Below are 27,980 nucleotides of genomic sequence, written 5' to 3'. Positions count from 1 at the left end.
TTTTTTTCCCCACCACCACCACCACCACCACTCTTTGGGGGACCTTTAGTACTTTATTATTAAGACCATTATTTTGAATATATTAGGCCGGATGTGTGTGTGTCTGTGTGTGTGTCTGTGTGTGTGTCCAAGGAGATGAGGGTGGTAGGTGCATTTGTGAATAGGTTACTTGAGTTTTGTAGCTTAAACTGTATTCATGTATTTTAATATTTACTGTTGTATGAAATTGATGAGTGTTGACCAAGTTGGGTTGAGATCGTGGGATTTGTTTTGGATAGCCGTTGAAAGGTGTTCCATTGATATATAGTCGATGAGTATGCTTTTCCAGTCAACAATATTAATGTTATTTCTTGATTTCCAATTCGTTAGTATTGTCTTCTTGGCGATGGTTAACATTATTAGTAGTAATCTGCTATTTTCCTTTGTTAAAGTAATTGATGATATGTCACCTAATAAGCAAAGAGAGGGTGAGAGTAGGATCGGGTGTTTAATGATTATGGTTGCCTGTGAGATCATTTGTTGCCAAAAATGTTTGATAGGACTGCAATACCATAATGCATGAGTGTAGTCATCCGGAGTGTTTTGGGTGTTTTGGGTGCATTGAGTGCGTATTTCAGTGGTTGGAAAGCCCATTTTAAAAAGTTTTTCACCAGTGTAGTGTACCCTGTGTATAACTTTATATTGTAATAGGTGTAGGTTTGTGCTATTAGTCATGTTAAATATATTGTTAGATATATTGTGTGATATATCTGTGACGCAGCTGCGGAGTTTAGCATGTTTTCCCAGTGGCAAAATTCTGACAATGCAAATACATGAAAAACAGAATCTAATTTTATTTCTTTAAAATATAGACAGACATTCGCAGGTCACCCATGACGTGGGCACTGATGCATCTCCATACCATGACAGTTGGCTTTTGAACCTTTCACTGATAACAGTCTGGATGGTCCTTCCCTGCTGATATTTCTATTTGGATTAGGGCTGGGTGGAATGATCAAAACATTTTTACCTGTGGTCTTCAAAAAGACTGAGCTGGGCTGAACGGCTCCCATGATAATCACTTTCTCTATCCAGGCTTCCGTGGTGAAGCTTGAGCCAAGAGCCAAATTTCTAAAATGGAAAAGACCAAGAAATGAATGGCAAGGTAAACACAGAACAGTCCAAATTACAACAGTGATCAACTAAATCAGTCCACAGCACAAAAGAACAGTCCAAACTACAAAAGAAAAGTCCAAATTACAATTGTGATTAACTAAGAACAGTACAAATTACAACAGAACAGTCCAAATTACAACAGCAATCAACAGTTTATGGGAATCTTTGACCATTCTTCCAGAAGCACATTTGTGAGGTCAGACACTGATGTTGGATGAGAAGGCCTGGCTCGCAGTCTCCACTCTAATTCATCCCAAAGGTGTTCTATCGGGTTGAGGTCAGGACTCTGTACAGCAGGGTTTTTTTTTTAAGCGACCCACATTTTGTCCATGATTTTGTATGTGACCCAGGCAACACAATGCATCTTACTTTATCTATAAGAGATGTAACATAAAGCCTCCACAAGCCTCACTGTCTTAACCGCTTATCCAGTTAGGGTTGCGGGGGGGTGCTGGAGCCTAACCCAGCTTTTCCATGTGCGCAAGGCACACAGTAACACCCTGGATGGGGCGCCAGTCCATCACAGGGCAGACACACACATACACACACCCATTCTCCTATAGTGCAATTCAGTATCTCCAATTAACCTGACTGCATGTTTTTTTGTACTGTGGGAGGAAACCGGAGCTCCTGGAGGAAACCCACGCAGAACATGCAAACTCCACACAGAAAGGACCCCGCCCAGGAATCAAACCCAGGTGCTACCCACGAGCCACGATGGGGGGCGGTAACTTACAAGTTTAAGTAACTGTAAAAAAGTTTAAGTATTTCTTTGTGACCCATTTTTTTCTACTTGTGACCCACCTAAGAGTTGCGACCCAGGGTTTGAAAAACCCTGCTGTACAGGACAATGAAGTTCATCCACACCAGACTGGCTCGTCCATGTCTTTATGGACCTTGCTTTGTGCACTGGTGCGCGGTCATGTTGGAACAGGAAGAGGCCATCCCCAAATTGTTCCCACAAAGTTGGGAGCATTAATTGTCCAAAATCTCTTGGTATGCTGAAGCATTTAGAGTTCCTTTCACTGGAACTAAGGGGCCGAGTCCAACTCCCGAAAAACACCTCCACACCATAATCCCCCCTCCACCAAACTTTACACTTTAAACTGTCTTGTTGCACAGGTGGCATCCTATCACGGTACCATGCTGAAATTCACTAAGCTCCTGAGAGCGACACATTCCTTCACAAATGTTTGTAGAAGCAGTCTGCATGACTAGGTGTTTGGTTTTATACACCTGTGGCCATGGAAGGGATTGGAACACCTGAATTCAAGAATTTGGATACCTTTTGGCAATATAGTGTATGTGTTAGATAAATAATAACAACTGCGGTGAAATAAAGCTTACAAATAATAAAACATTATTTTTAATAAAAGCTACATTTACGCGTAGTATTAAAAGCTTTAGTATTAAAAGTTTCGAAATGTTTCTCACCTCATATTGCCGGTCTTCCACTCTGGACTGGGCGGTTTGATTGAAAGAATCGGTTCGTTAAATTCAATACTTTGCAATGGAATCGACACTTCATTGTAATTGCCTGAAAGCAGCGTGATTGAGGTATCGATTCTAAAAGATTCCCGAAAAAAAACATTATTATTGGTTTTTATTTATTTTATTTTTAAACATATTCTTTTTTTCCAGATGTTTTTAAATGTAACCTTACATCTATAAAACAAATAAAATATAAAAATTCTCGTTTTATTGGTCGTTTTCGTTGCTCATTTTAATGTTTATTGGTCTCCTAGGTGATGAGCATAGGAGTGTATAAAAGCGAGACCTCAGTTTCCGGCCTCATTCGAGTTTTTGCATCGCTACTGAACGGACGTCTCCTCCGAGCGCTCCACAATAAAGTGTTTTACAGCTAATAAACAACACCAATACTCATGAACCTTAGTACATTTCTGCCTGAATTTACTGAGAAGACTCTCCGGAGTGTTTCGTGCGCCGCCGGTGTGATAGTTTTAGGTTCGGCCGGGTACTGGGCCTACTGCCGTCTCCAACGCAGAACCCAGCCGCCAACCGAGCGCCCTCACACGGCCGCACATGGTACGACGCACCGGTTCAGCTTAGCTAATAAGCTTTGTGCTTTTTGGTTGACTTGAGTCAGTTTTCTACACAACACTGCTAACTTAATAATCAGACAGCCTTAAGTAGCTACTTTGTATATAAATTGTAGCATAAATACGCTTCTTTTCAAAACACACCCAATATCAATACACACAATACTGCACAATCGATTTCTAAACATGCCCTATTCCAGAGACATTATTTAGAGTTTAAAAGTTTGCATGTTCTCCCTGTGTCTGCTTGGGTTTCCTCTGGACGCTCCGGTTTCCTCCCACAGTACAAAGACCTGCAAGTGAGGTTAATTGTAGATACTAAATTGACATTAAACGTGTGAATTGATGAAGCTTGTGTAACAAATAACTACCGTTTCTGTCATGCCGTCATGTTACACACCAAAGTGTGTAAAATATAAATATATTTAGTTAACACAAATGAATTAATACAGTTTAATAATAAAACTGCTTCATTTTCAGAAGAAGATGAAGGTTTGGAAGAGACTGGTGTTCCTCAGGTGTGTCTAGTTTAAGATAGTACAATAATACTACAATTGCAACATATTGCGTTTTTATTTTATTTATTTATTCTTTTGCGTGCGTATGTGTTCTTTTTAAGGTCAACAAGCCAAACTGGCAGCTGGTGGCTTCTGACGTTGCACCTGAGGAACCCATGATTCCGGCCACTGTTGTTCCTTCTGAGGAACCCGTGGTTCTGGACACTCTCGTTCCTTCTGAGGAACCCGTGGTTCTGGACACTGCTCTTCCACCTGAGGAATCAGTGATTTTGGCCACTGTCGTTCCGTCTGAGGAACCCGTGGTTCTGGACACTCTCGTTCCTTCTGAGGAACCCGTGGTTCTGGACACTGCTCTTCCACCTGAGGAACCAGTGATTTTGGCCACTGTCGTTCCGTCTGAGGAACCCGTGGTTCTGGACACTGCTCTTCCACCTGAGGAACCAGTGATTTTGGCCACTGTCGTTCCGTCTGAGGAACCCGTGGTTCTGGACACTGCTCTTCCACCTGAGGAACCAGTGATTTTGGCCACTGTCGTTCCGTCTGAGGAACCCGTGGTTCTGGACACTGCTCTTCCACCTGAGGAACCAGTGATTTTGGCCACTGTTGTTCCTCCTGAGGAATCTGAGATTCTGGCCACTGTCGTTCCTCCTAAGGAACCTGTCAATCTGGCAACTGTCGTTCCTACTGAGGAACCCATCATTCTGGCCATAGTCGTTCCTACTGAGGAACCCATCATTCTGGCCACTGTCGTTCCTATTGAGGAACCTGCGATTCTGGCCACTGTCCTTCATCCAGAAGGACCTGTGAATCTGGCCACTGTCGTTCCTACTGAGGAACCAGTAATTCCGGCCACTGTCCTTCATCCAGAGGGACCCGTGATTCTGGACACTGTCGTTCCTTCCAAGGAACCAGTGATTCTCTCCACTGCTCTTCCACCTGAGGAACCAGTGATTCCGGCCACTGTCATTCCTCCTGAGGAAGCTGAGATTCTGGCCACTGTTGTTCCATCTGAGGAACCCATCATTCTGGTAGTCTTTCTTGCAATTTAGATTAGTTCATATTTTTGTTTTACCACTTTTTTAAATCTGGCTTTAAACTCTGGAATGTTTAGAAAATTGGTAACCCTCCCTCTCTGATTTTAATGTGTAGTATAAAAATGCTTTATAAAGAAACATTTGTGATCATTGTGCTGAACGTTTTACAGCCTTCTGGCAGTTATGAACTTGACAGCACAAGCCGCATCATCCAGTTCCTTTCCTCTGAGTCTCGCTTTTCTCAGTCGAAGGTATCTGAATATTATTAAGTAATGTGGCAACTGTAACACAAACAAACCCTCTAGTTTAAAACTTCTGATCTAATGTAATGTTACTGTGTTTGTTTTATAGTTAGTGCAGACTAAGAGATACTTTCTAGGTGTGACAGAAGGGTCAGAGATCCAGCAGTGGTGGTTTACCACAGCTGAGACCTGCCACCTGAATCATCTAGTAAGAGCAGACTAGCTGTTCACATGGAGCTTCATTTAAATGACACGAGTATTCGTGTGCAGTCGTAGATCTTAAGTTTGAGTTATTTTTTTTTGCAGGGGTTTCCTTACTGCACCTCCATCGAGGATGGTTTCACTGGCATACAAGTGAGATCTTGTTGCTTTTTGTGTCCTCACAAAATTCTGGTAAATACACAATCTAAACCACTTGTTTTTATTTTAGAGCATTTCTGGAAAGGTGACTCAGTTCGTTTCCTGTTGCCGCCTCGAGAGTACCGTCAACGTCCCGCTGGAGGATCGTGTGGTAAATTCATTACACTGCCCTGATGAAATGACAGTACAGTACTACAGTACTACAGTCTTTATATTTTATCTTGATGCTTTATTCCCAGAAAACCTTCTCTGAGGTTACACGGGATTACGGACGCATGTGGGCTGATGGACAGGTGGACATTGTCCACTGGGTGGAGAAATCCACCATTGCTTCATCAGGCCCTGATTCTGGGACTGAATATGAGTCAGACTCGTATGAGGAGGTAATTCCACGTTAGTCTTGATGTACAGTTTACTCACTTATACATGGGCATTGTTCCCTTCACTTCCAGTTCTTTTACTTGTTGTTACTGCAGGATGGTGAGGAACATCTTTCTTCTGAGGAGACTGAGCTGCCTTTCATCAGGTAGGATCATCTTCAGGTCATTTTAAACCTTGTAAACTAAGTATCACGGAGAAATTTATTTTACCTTTGTTTTATAGCTGCCACCTTGCCGACTGTGGCGTTTTAGACGTCGCCTTGAAGCTGCCTGCTCTCCGCGAGGTCTTCTCCGTAAGTACACCATCCTTATGATCACCTGATGTTAGCACACTAGCAGATCTCTTTCTGTTCTGATATCGTGCTTCATCTTGTGTTCAGACCCTGTTAACCAGCATCCACCTGCAGAACCTGCTGTTTGTAAGTGGAAAAGAGCTTGTGATGCACATGGCAGCTCTCAACAAGCAGGTGACTGATTTCACCAGGTTAACTAAAGCAGTTTTGGTGTTATCTGTAGGAACAAGGCAGGGCGTAATAAGGATACGTTTTTTTTCTTTACAGGACGCTGTTAAGGCACAGCTCACGTATGAGGCACTGATTCGCTTCTTAAAAAATGCAGCCAATGAGATCCCAATCGAGCTGGAGCTGCTTGAGGCTCAGGTACATGTTCAACTTTTAAACGGTGGCTTTAGAAGTCATTGAGCATCAGACTGAACATACAGTGAAGGAGTAGTGCCACAAACTATTATTACAAAAGGTTTCGTTACATAGATGTCCCTAAATCACCCAAGTTCCATATTGTAGCTTTTAATTAAATTATATTTGTTGCCTTAGTCTGAAGCAGAGATGTTCACAAGTCACAAAATACGAGTCAGAGTCAAGTCACAAGTCTTTAGGCTAGAGTCCGAGTCAAATAAATCACGGCACAGCGGCCAAAATCCAAAACCCAGCAAAAAAAATCATAACCACTGCTTACCTGAGCTTATGTTCTTTTAGATGCTTTTAAATTTATAACCGTGTGTCCCATTAGGAATATAATCCGTTATTTTGTAAATGTGCTTATAATTAAAAACCTCCGAGTTTGAGTCACAGACTCAAGTCCCCATCTCTGGTTTGAGGCTGCACTCTACAATAATTAACGCTAACTGCTTTTGTAACATCTGTCCTCTGCAGATGCACCCAAACATACTCGATGTGTTTTATGAAGTCATCATCTTCGGGTGGTTCATCTATGACACCGCACCTGAGTTTGTAAGTGAATCACCACCAGTTTTAACTGGGAAACATTTTCACTAGTCATTTATCTCTATCTCTTAGCTCTTTATCATGTCCAGTGATTTAATGATAAGATACATTTTTCATTCATTTCAATGTTTTTTATTCTTCTTCCCTAAAGGTAGATGGCGGTTTCCTGAGTACACTGTTTGAACACATCAACAGCTGGGATACTGAGATCTGGGAACCAGTGGCGAAGCAATGCTTCATGGTTCTTCTTGTAAGCGTCAAACATGTTTTTCACCCCTAGTACACATCATGATAGGTGGTTTTTATTTTAGACTATTGGAAACATGTTTGTTTTATTATTAATAGGATCAGATCACTGCATTTCTTGAAGCTGTGTTCTCTCAGCCACTGGACCTTTATGGAGATGCAGGACGCTTGGCTGATGTTGTATTCAGCCTACTTAAACAACATGTCCAGCAGATGCTGAAGGCCATGAGGAAGTTTTGACCAACCTTCCACTCATTTCTTCTACAAACTCTTTTCTCTCATTCTAAACACACACAGCTACAAAGAATTATGTGATTTTTAATATTTAGTCTAATCATAATTTTTTCTTCAGTAGCATTTTGGTTTATGGTAATATTATTGTGTGAATTAAAGGGTAATATAATAGAGTATTTACACTATATTACCAAAAGTGTTCACTCACCTGCCTTCACACGCATATGAACTTGAGTTCATCCTGAAAAAGTTACCATATAGAGGCACTTTGTAGTTCTACAATTACTGACTGTAGTCCATCTGTTTCTCTGCATGCTTTGTTAGCCCCCTTTCATGCTGTTCCTTAATGGTCAGAACCCCCACAGGACCACTACAGAGCAGGTAATGTTTAGGTGGTGGATCATTCTCAGCACTGCAGTGACACTGACATGGTGGTGGTGTGTTAGTGTGTGTTGTGCTGATATGAGTGGATCAGACACAGCAGCGCTGCTGGAGTTTTTAAACACCTCACCGTCACTGCTGGACTGAGACTCGTCCACCAACCAAAAACATCCAGCCAACAGCGCCCCGTGAGCAGCGTCCTGTGACCACTGATGAAGGTCTAGAAGATGACCGACTCAAACAGCAGCAATAGATGAGCGATCGTCTCTGACTTTACATCTACAAGGTGGACCAACTAGGTAGGAGTGTCTAATAGAGTGAACAGTGAGTGGAACTCCAGCAGCGCTGCTGTGTCTGATCCACTCATACCAGCACAACACACACTAGTCAGTGTCACTGCAGTGCTGAAAATGATCCACCACCTAAATAATACCTGCTCTGTGGTGGTCCTGTGGGGGGTCCTGACCATTGAAGAACAGACTGAAAGCAGGTTTAAAAAATATGTAGAGAAACAGATAGACTACAGTCAGTAATTGTAGAACTACAAAGTGCTTCTATATGGTAAGTTTTTCAGGATGAACCCAAGTTCATATGCGTGTGAAGGTAAGCAAGCGAATACTTTTGGCAATATAGTGTACATCTACTTTTAATCGTAGACCCCATTTATAAAAAGGTCATTTGGAGGGGGGGGTGTAATAATACGTTAATTTCACATCACAATGGAAAAATATGACCTGATCCTACTGATTCCATGAAATCTTTACTGAATAACTGAGTCTAGTCCCCCGTTATTTTTCACCTCTTTTACAGGTTATTAGATCAGGTTATATAAACAGGTCTTGTGTCAGTGTGGATGTTTTAGTTTTTAATGCTGTGTCATCCAAGCACCTCAAGATTTTTAGTGTGATTCATATTATTCTATGTTATATGAAGTATTGTGTCTATTGCTAATGATTTATATTATTATGTTATATGAAGTATTGTCTTTATTGCTAATGATTCATATTGTTCTGTTATATGAAGTATTGTGTCTATTGCTAATGATTCATATTATTATATGTTATATGAAGTATTGTGTCTATTGCTAATGATTCATATTATTCTGTTATATGAAGTATTGTGTCTATTGCTAATGATTCATATTATTCTGTTATATGAAGTATTGTGTCTTTATTGCTAATGATTCATATTATTCTGTTATATGAAGTATTGTGTCTTTATTGCTAATGATTCATATTATTATGTTATATGAAGTATTGTGTCTTTATTGCTAATGATTCATATTATTATGTTATATGAAGTATTGTGTCTTTATTGCTAATGATTCATATTATTATGTTATATGAAGTATTGTGTCTTTATTGCTAATGATTCATATTATTCTATGTTATATGAAGTATTGTGTCTATTGCTAATGATTCATATTATTCTGTTATATGAAGTATTGTGTCTTTATTGCTAATGATTCATATTATTCTGTTATATGAAGTATTGTGTCTTTATTGCTAATGATTCATATTATTATGTTATATGAAGTATTGTGTCTTTATTGCTAATGATTCATATTATTATGTTATATGAAGTATTGTGTCTTTATTGCTAATGATTCATATTATTATGTTATATGAAGTATTGTGTCTTTATTGCTAATGATTCATATTATTCTATGTTATATGAAGTATTGTGTCTTTATTGATAATGTGTTTATGGTGTTTTGAATTATTTAGTTTAATAAACTGATTTTAAATCAATGTTTCCTGGGACTCATTTTTAATGACAAAGTTTTGTGTCAATTTTCAAATAATTACTTTTGTACAAACTGTACCATAACACATTCACACAGGGATCTACATTTATACATAATGTAACTAAAATATGTAAACAACTCACAAAACTACTAAACTCAGTTATTTTATTGCTTACAAGTGCATAAATCCTACAACCATGAATGGAAAGCTTTGTGACTTCAGTGACCCAGACTTCACAAAGTCATAACTTTGTTGCACAGTCTCACTTCGCCCTGATGCTTCAATCAAGTGAATTAAACTCATTCATTACCATAGTTGACTTCTTTTTTTTTCCCCACCACCACCACCACTCTTTGGGGGACCTTTAGTACTTTATTATTAAGACCATTATTTTGAATATATTAGGCCGGATGTGTGTGTGTCTGTGTGTGTGTCTGAGTGTGTGTCTGTGTGTGTGTCCAAGGAGATGAGGGTGGTAGGTGCATTTGTGAATAGGTTACTTGAGTTTTGTAGCTTAAACTGTATTCATGTATTTTAATATTTACTGTTGTATGAAATTGATGAGTGTTGACCAAGTTGGGTTGAGATCGTGGGATTTGTTTTGGATAGCCGTTGAAAGGTGTTCCATTGATATATAGTCGATGAGTATGTTTTTCCAGTCAACAATATTAATGTTATTTCTTGATTTCCAATTCGTTAGTATTGTCTTCTTGGCGATGGTTAACATTATTAGTAGTAATCTGCTATTTTCCTTTGTTAAAGTAATTGATGATATGTCACCTAATAAGCAAAGAGAGGGTGAGAGTAGGATCGGGTGTTTAATGATTATGGTTGCCTGTGAGATCATTTGTTGCCAAAAATGTTTGATAGGACTGCAATACCATAATGCATGAGTGTAGTCATCCGGAGTGTTTTGGGTGCATTGAGTGCGTATTTCAGTGGTTGGAAAGCCCATTTTAAAAAGTTTTTCACCAGTGTAGTGTACCCTGTGTATAACTTTATATTGTAATAGGTGTAGGTTTGTGCTATTAGTCATGTTAAATATATTGTTAGATATATTGTGTGATATATCTGTGACGCAGCTGCGGAGTTTAGCATGTTTTCCCAGTGGCAAAATTCTGACAATGCAAATACATGAAAAACAGAATCTAATTTTATTTCTTTAAAATATAGACAGACATTCGCAGGTCACCCATGACGTGGGCACTGATGCATCTCCATACCATGACAGTTGGCTTTTGAACCTTTCACTGATAACAGTCTGGATGGTCCTTCCCTGCTGATATTTCTATTTGGATTAGGGCTGGGTGGAATGATCAAAACATTTTTACCTGTGGTCTTCAAAAAGACTGAGCTGGGCTGAACGGCTCCCATGATAATCACTTTCTCTATCCAGGCTTCCGTGGTGAAGCTTGAGCCAAGAGCCAAATTTCTAAAATGGAAAAGACCAAGAAATGAATGGCAAGGTAAACACAGAACAGTCCAAATTACAACAGTGATCAACTAAATCAGTCCACAGCACAAAAGAACAGTCCAAACCACAAAAGAACAGTCCAAATTACAATTGTGATTAACTAAGAACAGTCCAAATTACAACAGAACAGTCCAAATTACAACAGCAATCAACACTTTATGGGAATCTTTGACCATTCTTCCAGAAGCACATTTGTGAGGTCAGACACTGATGTTGGATGAGAAGGCCTGGCTCGCAGTCTCCACTCTAATTCATCCCAAAGGTGTTCTATCGGGTTGAGGTCAGGACTCTGTACAGCAGGGGGGTTTTTTTTAAGCGACCCACATTTTGTCCATGATTTTGTATGTGACCCAGGCAACACAATGCATCTTACTTTATCTATAAGAGATGTAACATAAAGCCTCCACAAGCCTCACTGTCTTAACCGCTTATCCAGTTAGGGTTGCGGGGGGGTGCTGGAGCCTAACCCAGCTTTTCCATGTGCGCAAGGCACACAGTAACACCCTGGATGGGGCGCCAGTCCATCACAGGGCAGACACACATATACACACACCCATTCTCCTATAGTGCAATTCAGTATCTCCAATTAACCTGACTGCATGTTTTTTGTACTGTGGGAGGAAACCGGAGCTCCTGGAGGAAACCCACGCAGAACATGCAAACTCCACACAGAAAGGACCCAGTCCACCCCGCCCAGGAATCAAACCCAGGTGCTACCCACGAGCCACCATGGGGGGCGGTAACTTACAAGTTTAAGTAACCGTAAAAAAGTTCAAGTATTTCTTTGTGACCCATTTTTTTCTACTTGTGACCCACCTAAGAGTTGCGACCCAGGGTTTGAAAAACCCTGCTGTACAGGACAATGAAGTTCATCCACACCAGACTGGCTCGTCCATGTCTTTATGGACCTTGCTTTGTGCACTGGTGCGCGGTCATGTTGGAACAGGAAGAGGCCATCCCCAAATTGTTCCCACAAATTTGGGAGCATTAATTGTCCAAAATCTCTTGGTATGCTGAAGCATTAAGAGTTACTTTCACTGGAACTAAGGGGCCGAGTCCAACTCCCGAAAAACAACCCCCCACCATAATCCCCCCTCCACCAAACTTTACACTTTAAACTGTCTTGTTGCACAGGTGGCATCCTATCACGGTACCATGCTGAAATTCACTAAGCTCCTGAGAGCGACACATTCCTTCACAAATGTTTGTAGAAGCAGTCTGCATGACTAGGTGTTTGGTTTTATACACCTGTGGCCATGGAAGGGATTGGAACACCTGAATTCAAGAATTTGGATACCTTTTGGCAATATAGTGTATGTGTTAGATAAATAATAACAACTGCGGTGAAATAAAGCTTACAAATAATAAAACATTATTTTTAATAAAAGCTACATTTACGCGTAGTATTAAAAGCTTTAGTATTAAAAGTTTCGAAATGTTTCTCACCTCATATTGCCGGTCTTCCACTCTGGACTGGGCGGTTTGATTGAAAGAATCGGTTCGTTCAATTCAATACTTTGCAATAGAATCGACACTTCATTGTAATTGCCTGAAAGCAGCGTGATTGAGGTATCGATTCTAAAAGATTCCCGAAAAAAAACATTATTATTGGTTTTTATTTATTTTATTTTTAAACATATTCTTTTTTTCCAGATGTTTTTAAATGTAACCTTACATCTATAAAACAAAAAATATATAAAAATTCTCGTTTTATTGGTCGTTTTCGTTGCTCATTTTAATGTTTATTGGTCTCCTAGGTGATGAGCATAGGAGTGTATAAAAGCGAGACCTCAGTTTCCGGCCTCATTCGAGTTTTTGCATCGCTACTGAACGGACGTCTCCTCCGAGCGCTCCACAAAAAAGTGTTTTACAGCTAATAAACAACACCAATACTCATGAACCTTAGTACATTTCTGCCTGAATTTACTGAGAAGACTCTCCGGAGTGTTTCGTGCGCAGCCGGTGTGATAGTTTTAGGTTCGGCCGGGTACTGGGCCTACTGCCGTCTCCAACGCAGAACCCAGCCGCCAACCGAGCGCCCTCACACGGCCGCACATGGTACGACGCACCGGTTCAACTTAGCTAATAAGCTTTGTGCTTTTTTGGTTGACTTGAGTCAGTTTTCTACACAACACTGCTAACTTAATAATCAGACAGCCTTAAGTAGCTACTTTGTATATAAATTGTAGCATAAATACGCTTCTTTTCAAAACACACCCAATATCAATACACACAATACTGCACAATCGATTTCTAAACATGCCCTATTCCAGAGACATTATTTAGAGTTTAAAAGTTTGCATGTTCTCCCTGTGTCTGCTTGGGTTTCCTCGGGACGCTCCGGTTTCCTCCCACAGTACAAAGACCTGCAAGTGAGGTTAATTGTAGATACTAAATTGTTCATGACCGTGTTTGACATTAAACGTGTGAATTGATGAAGCTTGTGTAACAAATAACTACCGTTTCTGTCATGCCGTCATGTTACACACCAAAGTGTGTAAAATATAAATATATTTAGTTAACACAAATGAATTAATACAGTTTAATAATAAAACTGCTTCATTTTCAGAAGAAGATGAAGGTTTGGAAGAGACTGGTGTTCCTCAGGTGTGTCTAGTTTAAGATAGTACAATAATACTACAATTGCAACATATTGCGTTTTTATTTTATTTATTTATTCTTTTGCGTGCGTATGTGTTCTTTTTAAGGTCAACAAGCCAAACTGGCAGCTGGTGGCTTCTGACGTTGCACCTGAGGAACCCATGATTCCGGCCACTGTTGTTCCTTCTGAGGAACCCGTGGTTCTGGACACTGCTCTTCCACCTGAGGAACCAGTGATTTTGGCCACTGTTGTTCCGTCTGAGGAACCCGTGGTTCTGGACACTCTCGTTCCTTCTGAGGAACCCGTGGTTCTGGACACTGCTCTTCCACCTGAGGAACCAGTGATTTTGGCCACTGTCGTTCCGTCTGAGGAACCCGTGGTTCTGGACACTCTCGTTCCTTCTGAGGAACCCGTGGTTCTGGACACTGCTCTTCCACCTGAGGAACCAGTGATTTTGGCCACTGTCGTTCCGTCTGAGGAACCCGTGGTTCTGGACACTCTCGTTCCTTCTGAGGAACCCGTGGTTCTGGACACTGCTCTTCCACCTGAGGAACCAGTGATTTTGGCCACTGTCGTTCCGTCTGAGGAACCCGTGGTTCTGGACACTCTCGTTCCTTCTGAGGAACCCGTGGTTCTGGACACTGCTCTTCCACCTGAGGAACCAGTGATTTTGGCCACTGTCGTTCCGTCTGAGGAACCCGTGGTTCTGGACACTGCTCTTCCACCTGAGGAACCAGTGATTTTGGCCACTGTCGTTCCGTCTGAGGAACCCGTGGTTCTGGACACTGCTCTTCCACCTGAGGAACCAGTGATTTTGGCCACTGTCGTTCCGTCTGAGGAACCCGTGGTTCTGGACACTGCTCTTCCACCTGAGGAACCAGTGATTTTGGCCACTGTCGTTCCGTCTGAGGAACCCGTGGTTCTGGACACTGCTCTTCCACCTGAGGAACCAGTGATTTTGGCCACTGTTGTTCCTCCTGAGGAATCTGAGATTCTGGCCACTGTCGTTCCTCCTAAGGAACCTGTCAATCTGGCAACTGTCGTTCCTACTGAGGAACCCATCATTCTGGCCATAGTCGTTCCTACTGAGGAACCCATCATTCTGGCCACTGTCGTTCCTATTGAGGAACCTGCGATTCTGGCCACTGTCCTTCATCCAGAAGGACCTGTGAATCTGGCCACTGTCGTTCCTACTGAGGAACCAGTAATTCCGGCCACTGTCCTTCATCCAGAGGGACCCGTGATTCTGGACACTGTCGTTCCTTCCAAGGAACCAGTGATTCTCTCCACTGCTCTTCCACCTGAGGAACCAGTGATTCCGGCCACTGTCATTCCTCCTGAGGAAGCTGAGATTCTGGCCACTGTTGTTCCATCTGAGGAACCCATCATTCTGGTAGTCTTTCTTGCAATTTAGATTAGTTCATATTTTTGTTTTACCACTTTTTTAAATCTGGCTTTAAACTCTGGAATGTTTAGAAAATTGGTAACCCTCCCTCTCTGATTTTAATGTGTAGTATAAAAATGCTTTATAAAGAAACATTTGTGATCATTGTGCTGAACGTTTTACAGCCTTCTGGCAGTTATGAACTTGACAGCACAAGCCGCATCATCCAGTTCCTTTCCTCTGAGTCTCGCTTTTCTCAGTCGAAGGTATCTGAATATTATTAAGTAATGTGGCAACTGTAACACAAACAAACCCTCTAGTTTAAAACTTCTGATCTAATGTAATGTTATTGTGTTTGTTTTATAGTTAGTGCAGACTAAGAGATACTTTGTAGGTGTGACAGAAGGGTCAGAGATCCAGCAGTGGTGGTTTACCACAGCTGAGACCTGCCACCTGAATCATCTAGTAAGAGCAGACTAGCTGTTCACATGGAGCTTCATTTAAATGACACGAGTATTCGTGTGCAGTCGTAGATCTTAAGTTTGAGTTGATTTTTTTTTGCAGGGGTTTCCTTACTGCACCTCCATCGAGGATGGTTTCACTGGCATACAAGTGAGATCTTGTTGCTTTTTGTGTCCTCACAAAATTCTGGTAAATACACAATCTAAACCACTTGTTTTTATTTTAGAGCATTTCTGGAAAGGTGACTCAGTTCGTTTCCTGTTGCCGCCTCGAGAGTACCGTCAACGTCCCGCTGGAGGATCGTGTGGTAAATTCATTACACTGCCCTGATGAAATGACAGTACAGTACTACAGTACTACAGTCTTTATATTTTATCTTGATGCTTTATTCCCAGAAAACCTTCTCTGAGGTTACACGGGATTACGGACGCATGTGGGCTGATGGACAGGTGGACATTGTCCACTGGGTGGAGAAATCCACCATTGCTTCATCAGGCCCTGATTCTGGGACTGAATATGAGTCAGACTCGTATGAGGAGGTAATTCCACGTTAGTCTTGATGTACAGTTTACTCACTTATACATGGGCATTGTTCCCTTCACTTCCAGTTCTTTTACTTGTTGTTACTGCAGGATGGTGAGGAACATCTTTCTTCTGAGGAGACTGAGCTGCCTTTCATCAGGTAGGATCATCTTCAGGTCATTTTAAACCTTGTAAACTAAGTATCACAGAGACATTTATTTTACCTTTGTTTTATAGCTGCCACCTTGCCGACTGTGGCGTTTTAGACGTCGCCTTGAAGCTGCCTGCTCTCCGCGAGGTCTTCTCCGTAAGTACATCATCCTTATGATCACCTGATGTTAGCACACTAGCAGATCTCTTTCTGTTCTGATATCGTGCTTCATCTTGTGTTCAGACCCTGTTAACCAGCATCCACCTGCAGAACCTGCTGTTTGTAAGTGGAAAGGAGCTTGTGATGCACATGGCAGCTCTCAACAAGCAGGTGACTGATTTCACCAGGTTAACTAAAGCAGTTTTGGTGTTATCTGTAGGAACAAGGCAGGGGGTAATAAGGATACGTTTTTTTTCTTTACAGGACGCTGTTAAGGCACAGCTCACGTATGAGGCACTGATTCGCTTCTTAAAAAATGCAGCCAATGAGATCCCAATCGAGCTGGAGCTGCTTGAGGCTCAGGTACATGTTCAACTTTTAAACGGTGGCTTTAGAAGTCATTGAGCATCAGACTGAACATACAGTGAAGGAGTAGTGCCACAAACTAATATTACAAAAGGTTTCGTTACATAGATGTCCCTAAATCACCCAAGTTCCATATTGTAGCTTTTAATTAAATTATATTTGTTGCCTTAGTCTGAAGCAGAGATGTTCACAAGTCACAAAATACGAGTCAGAGTCAAGTCACAAGTCTTTAGGCTAAAGTTAGAGTCAAGTCACAAGTCTTTAGGCTAGAGTCCGAGTCAAATAAATCACGGCACAGCGGCCAAAATCCAAAACCCAAAACCCAGCAAAAAAAATCATAACCACTGCTTACCTGAGCTCATGTTCTTCCAGATGCTTTTAAATTTATAACCGTGTGTCCCATTAGGAATATAATCCGTTATTTTGTAAATGTGCTTATAATTAAAAACCTCCGAGTTTGAGTCACAGACTCAAGTCCCCATCTCTGGTTTGAGGCTGCACTCTACAATAATTAAAGCTAACTGCTTTTGTAACATCTGTCCTCTGCAGATGCACCCAAACATACTCGATGTGTTTTATGAAGTCGTCATCTTCGGGTGGTTCATCTATGACACCGCACCTGAGTTTGTAAGTGAATCACCAGCAGTTTTAACTGGGAAACATTTTCACTAGTCATTTATCTCTATCTCTTAGCTCTTTATCATGTCCAGTGATTTAATGATAAGATACATTTTTCATTCATTTCAACGTTTTTTATTCTTCTTCCCTAAAGGTAGATGGCGGTTTCCTGAGTACACTGTTTGAACACATCAACAGCTGGGATAGTGAGATCTGGGAACCAGTGGCGAAGCAATGCTTCATGGTTCTTCTTGTAAGCGTCAAACATGTTTTTCACCCCTAGTACACATCATGATAGGTGGTTTTTATTTTAGACTATTGGAAACATGTTTGTTTTATTATTAATAGGATCAGATCACTGCATTTCTTGAAGCTGTGTTCTCTCAGCCACTGGACCTTTATGGAGATGCAGGACGCTTGGCTGATGTTGTATTCAGCCTACTTAAACAACATGTCCAGCAGATGCTGAAGGCCATGAGGAAGTTTTGACCAACCTTCCACTCATTTCTTCTACAAACTCTTTTCTCTAATTCTAAACACACACAGCTACAAAGAATTATGTGATTTGTAATATTTAGTCTAATAATAATTTTTTCTTCAGTAGCATTTTGGTTTATGGTAATATTATTGTGTAAATTAAAGGGTAATATAATAGAGTATTTACACTGTATTACCAAAAGTGTTCACTCACCTGCCTTCACACGCATATGAACTTGAGTTCATCCTGAAAAAGTTACCATATAGAGGCACTTTGTAGTTCTACAATTACTGCCTGTAGTCCATCTGTTTCTCTGCATGCTTTGTTAGCCCCCTTTCATGCTGTTCCTTAATGGTCAGGACCCCCACAGGACCACCACAGAGCAGGTATTATTTGGGTGGTGGATCATTCTCAGCACTGCAGTGACACTGACATGGTGGTGGTGTGTTAGTGTGTGTTGTGCTGATATGAGTGGATCAGACACAGCAGCGCTGCTGGAGTTTTTAAACACCTCACTGTCACTGCTGGACTGAGAATCGTCCACCAACCAAAAACATCCAGCCAACAGCGTCCTGTGACCACTGATGAAAGTCAAGAAGATGACCGACTCAAACAGCAGCAATAGATGAGCGATCGTCTCTGACTTTACATCTACAAGGTGGACCAACTAGGTAGGAGTGTCTAATAGAGTGGACAGTGAGTGGAACTCCAGCAGCGCTGCTGTGTCTGATCCACTCATACCAGCACAACACACACTAGTCAGTGTCACTGCAGTGCTGAAAATGATCCACCACCTAAATAATACCTGCTCTATGGTGGTCCTGTGGGGGGTCCTGACCATTGAAGAACAGACTGAAAGCAGGTTAAAAAAAATATGTAAAGAAACAGATAGACTACATTCAGTAATTGTAGAACCACAAAGTGCTTCTATATGGTAAGTTTTTCAGGATGAACCCAAGTTCATATGCGTGTGAAGGTAAGCGAGCGAATACTTTTGGCAATATAGTGTACATCTACTTTTAATCGTAGACCCCATTTATAAAAAGGTCATTTTGGGGGGGGGGGGGGGGGGGGGGGGGTGTAATAATACGTTTATTTCACATCACAATGGAAAAATATGACCTGATCCTACTGATTCCATGAAATCTTTACTGAATAACTGAGTCTAGTCCCCCCCTTATTTTTCACCTCTTTTACAGGTTATTAGATCAGGTTATATAAACAGGTCTTGTTAGTGTGGATGTTTTAGTTTTTAATGCTGTGCCATCCAAGCACCCCAAGATTTTTAGTGTGATTCATATTATTCTATGTTATATGAAGTATTGTGTCTTTATTGCTAATGATTCATATTATTCTATGTTATATGAAGTATTGTGTCTTTATTGGTAATGATTCATATTGTTCTATGTTATATGAAGTATTGTGTCTTTATTGCTAATGATTCATATTATTATATGTTATATGAAGTATTGTGTCTTTATTGCTAATGATTCATATTATTATATGTTATATGAAGTATTGTGTCTTTATTGCTAATGATTCATATTATTCTGTTATATGAAGTATTGTGTCTTTATTGCTAATGATTCATATTATTATGTTATATGAAGTATTGTGTCTTTATTGCTAATGATTCATATTGTTCTATGTTATATGAAGTATTGTGTCTTTATTGGTAATGATTCATATTGTTCTATGTTATATGAAGTATTGTGTCTTTATTGCTAATGATTCATATTATTATATGTTATATGAAGTATTGTGTCTTTATTGCTAATGATTCATATTATTCTGTTATATGAAGTATTGTGTCTTTATTGCTAATGATTCATATTATTCTGTTATATGAAGTATTGTGTCTTTATTGCTAATGATTCATATTATTCTGTTATATGAAGTATTGTGTCTTTATTGCTAATGATTCATATTATTCTGTTATATGAAGTATTGTGTCTTTATTGCTAATGATTCATATTATTATGTTATATGAAGTATTGTGTCTTTATTGCTAATGATTCATATTATTCTATGTTATATGAAGTATTGTGTCTTTATTGATAATGTGTTTATGGTGTTTTGAATTATTTAGTTTAATAAACTGATTTTAAATCAATGTTTCCTGGGACTCATTTTTAATGACAAAGTTTTGTGTCAATTTTCAAATAATTACTTTTGTACAAACTGTACCATACAACATTCGCACAGGGATCTACATTTATACATAATGTAACTAAAATATGTAAACAACTCACAAAACTACTAAACTCAGTTATTTTATTGCTTACAAGTGCATAAATCCTACAACCATGAATGGAGAGCTTAGTGACTTCAGTGACCCAGACTTCACAAAGTCATAACTTTGTTGCACAGTCTCACTTCGCCCTGATGCTTCAATCAAGTGAATTAAACTCATTCATTACCATAGTTGACTTCTTTTTTTTTCCCCACCACTACCACCACTCTTTGGGGGACCTTTAGTACTTTATTATTAAGACCATTATTTTGAATATATTAGGCCGGATGTGTGTGTGTCTGTGTGTGTGTCTGAGTGTGTGTCTGTGTGTGTGTCCAAGGAGATGAGGGTGGTAGGTGCATTTGTGAATAGGTTACTTGAGTTTTCTAGCTTAAACTGTATTCATGTATTTTAATATTTACTGTTGTATGAAATTGATGAGTGTTGACCAAGTTGGGTTGAGATCGTGGGATTTGTTTTGGATAGCCGTTGAAAGGTGTTCCATTGATATATAGTCGATGAGTATGTTTTTCCAGTCAACAATATTAATGTTATTTCTTGATTTCTAATTCGTTAGTATTGTCTTCTTGGCGATGGTTAACATTATTAGTAGTAATCTGCTATTTTCCTTTGTTAAAGTAATTGATGATATGTCACCTAATAAGCAAAGAGAGGGTGAGAGTAGGATCGGGTGTTTAATGATTATGGTTGCCTGTGAGATCATTTGTTGCCAAAAATGTTTGATAGGACTGCAATACCATAATGCATGAGTGTAGTCATCCGGAGTGTTTTGGGTGCATTGAGTGCGTATTTCAGTGGTTGGAAAGCCCATTTTAAAACGTTTTTCACCAGTGTAGTGTACCCTGTGTATAACTTTATATTGTAATAGGTGTAGGTTTGTGCTATTAGTCATGTTAAATATATTGTTAGATATATTGTGTGATAAATCTGTGACGCAGCTGCGGAGTTTAGCATGTTTTCCCAGTGGCAAAATTCTGACAATGCAAATACATGAAAAACAGAATCTAGTTTTATTTCTTTAAAATATAGACAGACATTCGCAGGTCACCCATGACGTGGGCACTGATGCATCTCCATACCATGACAGTTGGCTTTTGAACCTTTCACTGATAACAGTCTGGATGGTCCTTCCCTGCTGATATTTCTATTTGGATTAGGGCTGGGTGGAATGATCAAAACATTTTTACCTGTGGTCTTCAAAAAGACTGAGCTGGGCTGAACGGCTCCCATGATAATCACTTTCTCTATCCAGGCTTCCGTGGTGAAGCTTGAGCCAAGAGCCAAATTTCTAAAATGGAAAAGACCAAGAAATGAATGGCAAGGTAAACACAGAACAGTCCAAATTACAACAGTGATCAACTAAATCAGTCCACAGCACAAAAGAACAGTCCAAACTACAAAAGAACAGTCCAAATTACAATTGTGATTAACTAAGAACAGTAAAAATTACAACAGAGCAGTCGAATTACAATAGTGATTAACTAAGAACAGTACAAATTACAACAGAACAGTCCAAATTACAACAGCAATCAACACTTTATGGGAATCTTTGACCATTCTTCCAGAAGCACATTTGTGAGGTCAGACACTGATGTTGGATGAGAAGGCCTGGCTCGCAGTCTCCACTCTAATTCATCCCAAAGGTGTTCTATCGGGTTGAGGTCAGGACTCTGTACAGCAGGGGTTTTTTTTAAGCGACCCACATTTTGTCCATGATTTTGTATGTGACCCAGGCAACACAATGCATCTTACTTTATCTATAAGAGATGTAACATAAAGCCTCCACAAGCCTCACTGTCTTAACCGCTTATCCAGTTAGGGTTGCGGGGGGGGTGCTGGAGCCTATCCCAGCTTTTCCATGTGCGCAAGGCACACAGTAACACCCTGGATGGGGCGCCAGTCCATCACAGGGCAGACACACATACACGAACCCATTCTCCTATAGGGCAATTCAGTATCTCCAATTAACCTGACTGCATGTTTTTTGTACTGTGGGAGGAAACTGGAGCTCCTGGAGGAAACCCACGCAGAAAGGACCCAGTCCACCACGCCCAGGAATCAAACCCAGGACCTTCTTGCTGTGAGGTGACAGTGCTACCCACGAGCCACCGTGGGGGGCGGTCACTTACAGGTTTATTATAAATTATTATATTTCTTTGTGACCCATTTTTTTCTACTTGTGACCCACCTAAGAGTTGCGACCCAGGGTTTGAAAAACCCTGCTGTACAGGACAATGAAGTTCTTCCACACCAGACTGGCTCGTCCATGTCTTTATGGACCTTGCTTTGTGCACTGGTGCGCGGTCATGTTGGAACAGGAAGAGGCCATCCCCAAATTGTTCCCACAAATTTGGGAGCATTAATTGTCCAAAATCTCTTGGTATGCTGAAGCATTAAGAGTTACTTTCACTGGAACTAAGGGGCCGAGTCCAACTCCCGAAAAACAACCCCCCACCATAATCCCCCCTCCACCAAACTTTACACTTTAAACTGTCTTGTTGCACAGGTGGCATCCTATCAAGGTACCATGCTGAAATTCACTAAGCTCCTGAGAGCGACACATTCCTTCACAAATGTTTGTAGAAGCAGTCTGCATGACTAGGTGTTTGGTTTTATACACCTGTGGCCATGGAAGGGATTGGAACACCTGAATTCAAGAATTTGGATACCTTTTGGCAATATAGTGTATGTGTTAGATAAATAATAACAACTGCGGTGAAATAAAGCTTACAAATAATAAAACATTATTTTTAATAAAAGCTACATTTACGCGTAGTATTAAAAGCTTTAGTATTAAAAGTTTCGAAATGTTTCTCACATCATATTGCCGGTCTTCCACTCTGGACTGGGCGGTTTGATTGAAAGGATCGGTTCGTTCAATTCAATACTTTGCAATGGAATCGACACTTCATTGTAATTGCCTGAAAGCAGCGTGATTGAGGTATCGATTCTAAAAGATTCCCGATAAAAAACATTATTATTATTGGTTTTTATTTATTTTATTTTTAAACATATTCTTTTTTTCCAGATGTTTTTAAATGTAACCTTACATCTATAAAACAAATAAAATATAAAAATTCTCGTTTTATTGGTCGTTTTCGTTGCTCATTTTAATGTTTATTGGTCTCCTAGGTGATGAGCATAGGAGTGTATAAAAGCGAGACCTAAGTTTCCGGCCTCATTCGAGTTTTTGCATCGCTACTGAACGGACGTCTCCTCCGAGCGCTCCACAAAAAAGTGTTTTACAGCTAATAAACAACACCAATACTCATGAACCTTAGTACATTTCTGCCCGAATTTACTGAGAAGACTCTCCGGAGTGTTTCGTGCGCCGCCGGTGTGATAATTTTAGGTTCGGCCGGGTACTGGGCCTACTGCCGCCTCCAACGCAGAACCCAGCCGCCAACCGAGCGCCCTCACCCGGCCGCACATGGTACGACGCACCGGTTCAGCTTAGCTAATAAGCTTTGTGCTTTTTGGTTGACTTGAGTCAGTTTTCTACACAACACTGCTAACTTAATAATCAGACAGCCTTAAGTAGCTACTTTGTATATAAATTGTAGCATAAAAACGCTTCTTTTCAAAACACACCCAATATCAATACACACAATACTGCACAATCGATTTCTAAACATGCCCTATTCCAGAGACATTATTTAGAGTTTAAAAGTTTGCATGTTCTCCCTGTGTCTGCTTGGGTTTCCTCGGGACGCTCCGGTTTCCTCCCACAGTACAAAGACCTGCAAGTGAGGTTAATTGTAGATACTAAATTGTTCATGACCGTGTTTGACATTAAACGTGTGAATTGATGAAGCTTGTGTAACAAATAACTACCGTTTCTGTCATGCCGTCATGTTACACACCAAAGTGTGTAAAATATAAATATATTTAGTTAACACAAATGAATTAATACAGTTTAATAATAAAACTGCTTCATTTTCAGAAGAAGATGAAGGTTTGGAAGAGACTGGTGTTCCTCAGGTGTGTCTAGTTTAAGATAGTACAATAATACTACAATTGCAACATATTGTGTTTTTATTTTATTTATTTATTCTTTTGCGTGCGTATGTGTTCTTTTTAAGGTCAACAAGCCAAACTGGCAGCTGGTGGCTTCTGACGTTGCACCTGAGGAACCCATGATTCCGGCCACTGTTGTTCCTTCTGAGGAACCCGTGGTTCTGGACAATCTCGTTCCTTCTGAGGAACCCGTGGTTCTGGACACTGCTCTTCCACCTGAGGAACCAGTGATTTTGGCCACTGTCGTTCCGTCTGAGGAACCCGTGGTTCTGGACACTCTCGTTCCTTCTGAGGAACCCGTGGTTCTGGACACTGCTCTTCCACCTGAGGAACCAGTGATTTTGGCCACTGTCGTTCCGTCTGAGGAACCCGTGGTTCTGGACACTGCTCTTCCACCTGAGGAACCAGTGATTTTGGCCACTGTCGTTCCGTCTGAGGAACCCGTGGTTCTGGACACTGCTCTTCCACCTGAGGAACCAGTGATTTTGGCCACTGTCGTTCCGTCTGAGGAACCCGTGGTTCTGGACACTGCTCTTCCACCTGAGGAACCAGTGATTTTGGCCACTGTTGTTCCTCCTGAGGAATCTGAGATTCTGGCCACTGTCGTTCCTCCTAAGGAACCTGTCAATCTGGCAACTGTCGTTCCTACTGAGGAACCCATCATTCTGGCCATAGTCGTTCCTACTGAGGAACCCATCATTCTGGCCACTGTCGTTCCTATTGAGGAACCTGCGATTCTGGCCACTGTCCTTCATCCAGAAGGACCTGTGAATCTGGCCACTGTCGTTCCTACTGAGGAACCAGTAATTCCGGCCACTGTCCTTCATCCAGAGGGACCCGTGATTCTGGACACTGTCGTTCCTTCCAAGGAACCAGTGATTCTCTCCACTGCTCTTCCACCTGAGGAACCAGTGATTCCGGCCACTGTCATTCCTCCTGAGGAAGCTGAGATTCTGGCCACTGTTGTTCCATCTGAGGAACCCATCATTCTGGTAGTCTTTCTTGCAATTTAGATTAGTTCATATTTTTGTTTTACCACTTTTTTAAATCTGGTTTTAAACTCTGGAATGTTTAGAAAATTGGTAACCCTCCCTCTCTGATTTTAATGTGTAGTATAAAAATGCTTTATAAAGAAACATTTGTGATCATTGTGCTGAACGTTTTACAGCCTTCTGGCAGTTATGAACTTGACAGCACAAGCCGCATCATCCAGTTCCTTTCTTCTGAGTCTCGCTTTTCTCAGTCGAAGGTATTTGAATATTATTAAGTAATGTGGCAACTGTAACACAAACAAACCCTCTAGTTTATAACTACTGATCTAATGTAATGTTATTGTGTTTGTTTTATAGTTAGTGCAGACTAAGAGATACTTTCTAGGTGTGACAGAAGGGTCAGAGATCCAGCAGTGGTGGTTTACCACAGCTGAGACCTGCCACCTGAATCATCTAGTAAGAGCAGACTAGCTGTTCACATGGAGCTTCATTTAAATGACACGAGTATTCGTGTGCAGTCGTAGATCTTAAGTTTGAGTTGATTTTCTTTTGCAGGGGTTTCCTTACTGCACCTCCATCGAGGATTGTTTCACTGGCATACAAGTGAGATCTTGTTGCTTTTTGTGTCCTCACAAAATTCTGGTAAATACACAATCTAAACCACTTTGTTTTATTTTAGAGCATTTCTGGAAAGGTGACTCAGTTCGTTTCCTGTTGCCGCCTCGAGAGTACCGTCAACGTCCCGCTGGAGGATCGTGTGGTAAATTCATTACACTGCCCTGATGAAATGACAGTACAGTACTACAGTACTACAGTCTTTATATTTTATCTTGATGCTTTATTCCCAGAAAACCTTCTCTGAGGTTACACGGGATTACGGACGCATGTGGGCTGATGGACAGGTGGACATTGTCCACTGGGTGGAGAAATCCACCATTGCTTCATCAGGCCCTGATTCTGGGACTGAATATGAGTCAGACTCGTATGAGGAGGTAATTCCACGTTAGTCTTGATGTACAGTTTACTCACTTATACATGGGCATTGTTCCCTTCACTTCCAGTTCTTTTACTTGTTGTTACTGCAGGATGGTGAGGAACATCTTTCTTCTGAGGAGACTGAGCTGCCTTTCATCAGGTAGGATCATCTTCAGGTCATTTTAAACCTTGTAAACTAAGTATCACGGAGAAATTTATTTTACCTTTGTTTTATAGCTGCCACCTTGCCGACTGTGGCGTTTTAGACGTCGCCTTGAAGCTGCCTGCTCTCCGCGAGGTCTTCTCCGTAAGTACACCATCCTTATGATCACCTGATGTTAGCACACTAGCAGATCTCTTTCTGTTCTGATATCGTGCTTCATCTTGTGTTCAGACCCTGTTAACCAGCATCCACCTGCAGAACCTGCTGTTTGTAAGTGGAAAGGAGCTTGTGATGCACATGGCAGCTCTCAACAAGCAGGTGACTGATTTCACCAGGTTAACTAAAGCAGTTTTGGTGTTATCTGTAGGAACAAGGCAGGGCGTAATAAGGATACGTTTTTTTTCTTTACAGGACGCTGTTAAGGCACAGCTCACGTATGAGGCACTGATTCGCTTCTTAAAAAATGCAGCCAATGAGATCCCAATCGAGCTGGAGCTGCTTGAGGCTCAGGTACATGTTCAAGTCATTGAGCATCAGACTGAACATACAGTGAAGGAGTTGTGCCACAAACCAATATTACAAAAGGTTTCGTTACATAGATGTCCCTAAATCACCCAAGTTCCATATTGTAGCTTTTAATTTAATTATATTTGTTGCCTTAGTCTGAAGCAGAGATGTTCACAAGTCACAAAATACGAGTCCGAGTCAAGTCACAAGTCTTTAGGCTAGAGTCCGAGTCAAATAAATCACGGCACAGCGGCCAAAATCCAAAACCCAGCAAAAAAAATCATAACCACTGCTTACCTGAGCTTATGTTCTTTTAGATGCTTTTAAATTTATAACCGTGTGTCCCATTAGGAATATAATCCGTTATTTTGTAAATGTGCTTATAATTAAAAACCTCCGAGTTTGAGTCACAGACTCAAGTCCCCATCTCTGGTTTGAGGCTGCACTCTACAATAATTAACGCTAACTGCTTTTGTAACATCTGTCCTCTGCAGATGCACCCAAACATACTCGATGTGTTTTATGAAGTCGTCATCTTCGGGTGGTTCATCTATGACACCGCACCTGAGTTTGTAAGTGAATCACCACCAGTTTTAACTGGGAAACATTTTCACTAGTCATTTATCTCTATCTCTTTATCATGTCCAGTGATTTAATGATAAGATACATTTTTCATTCATTTCAATGTTTTTTATTCTTCTTCCCTAAAGGTAGATGGCGGTTTCCTGAGTACACTGTTTGAACACATCAACAGCTGGGATATTGAGATCTGGGAACCAGTGGCGAAGCAATGCTTCATGGTTCTTCTTGTAAGCGTCAAACATGTTTTTCACCCCTAGTACACATCATGATAGGTGGTTTTTATTTTAGACTATTGGAAACATGTTTGTTTTATTATTAATAGGATCAGATCACTGCATTTCTTGAAGCTGTGTTCTCTCAGCCACTGGACCTTTATGGAGATGCAGGACGCTTGGCTGATGTTGTATTCAGCCTACTTAAACAACATGTCCAGCAGATGCTGAAGGCCATGAGGAAGTTTTGACCAACCTTCCACTCATTTCTTCTACAAACTCTTTTTTCAAATTCTAAACACACACAGCTACAAAGAATTATGTGATTTGTAATATTTAGTCTAATCATAATTTTTTCTTCAGTAGCATTTTGGTTTATGGTAATATTATTGTGTGAATTAAAGGGTAATATAATAGAGTATTTACACTATATTACCAAAAGTGTTCACTCACCTGCCTT

General features: G+C 40.6%; 5 long non-coding RNA genes across 6 annotated transcripts; 4 read left to right on the top strand and 1 right to left on the bottom strand.

Moving 5' to 3' along the window:
• Nucleotides 1–875: 875 nt before the first annotated feature.
• LOC134303604 (uncharacterized) lies at nucleotides 876–21,355 on the bottom strand. Of its 2 annotated transcripts, none has more exons than XR_010007670.1 (3): nucleotides 21,260–21,355; nucleotides 10,934–11,034; nucleotides 876–1,110 (listed from the first exon to the last, which is right to left on the bottom strand). It is a non-coding gene; the product is annotated as an uncharacterized LOC134303604 (long non-coding RNA). The 2 variants fall into 2 exon arrangements; XR_010007671.1 differs by lacking the exon at nucleotides 21,260–21,355 and adding an exon at nucleotides 12,523–12,545.
• LOC134303388 (uncharacterized) lies at nucleotides 16,155–16,525 on the top strand. The gene is made up of 3 exons (XR_010007639.1): nucleotides 16,155–16,206; nucleotides 16,284–16,353; nucleotides 16,441–16,525. It is a non-coding gene; the product is annotated as an uncharacterized LOC134303388 (long non-coding RNA).
• LOC134303566 (uncharacterized) lies at nucleotides 16,633–17,543 on the top strand. The gene is made up of 3 exons (XR_010007664.1): nucleotides 16,633–16,719; nucleotides 17,272–17,349; nucleotides 17,495–17,543. It is a non-coding gene; the product is annotated as an uncharacterized LOC134303566 (long non-coding RNA).
• Nucleotides 21,356–26,164: 4,809 nt separating the features above from the next.
• On the top strand, nucleotides 26,165–26,535 carry LOC134303031 (uncharacterized). The gene is made up of 3 exons (XR_010007614.1): nucleotides 26,165–26,216; nucleotides 26,294–26,363; nucleotides 26,451–26,535. It is a non-coding gene; the product is annotated as an uncharacterized LOC134303031 (long non-coding RNA).
• Nucleotides 26,536–26,642: 107 nt separating this feature from the next.
• Nucleotides 26,643–27,705, top strand: LOC134303419 (uncharacterized). Its single transcript, XR_010007648.1, has 4 exons — nucleotides 26,643–26,729; nucleotides 27,221–27,298; nucleotides 27,437–27,535; nucleotides 27,631–27,705. It is a non-coding gene; the product is annotated as an uncharacterized LOC134303419 (long non-coding RNA).
• Nucleotides 27,706–27,980: the final 275 nt, after the last annotated feature.

This window comes from Trichomycterus rosablanca, chromosome 26, assembly GCF_030014385.1.
Source record: "Trichomycterus rosablanca isolate fTriRos1 chromosome 26, fTriRos1.hap1, whole genome shotgun sequence".
In the NCBI taxonomy this organism is placed as follows: Eukaryota; Metazoa; Chordata; class Actinopteri; order Siluriformes; family Trichomycteridae; genus Trichomycterus; species Trichomycterus rosablanca.
Note: the sequence above shows the minus strand (reverse complement) of the source record. Positions and strands in the feature narration are given on the sequence as shown.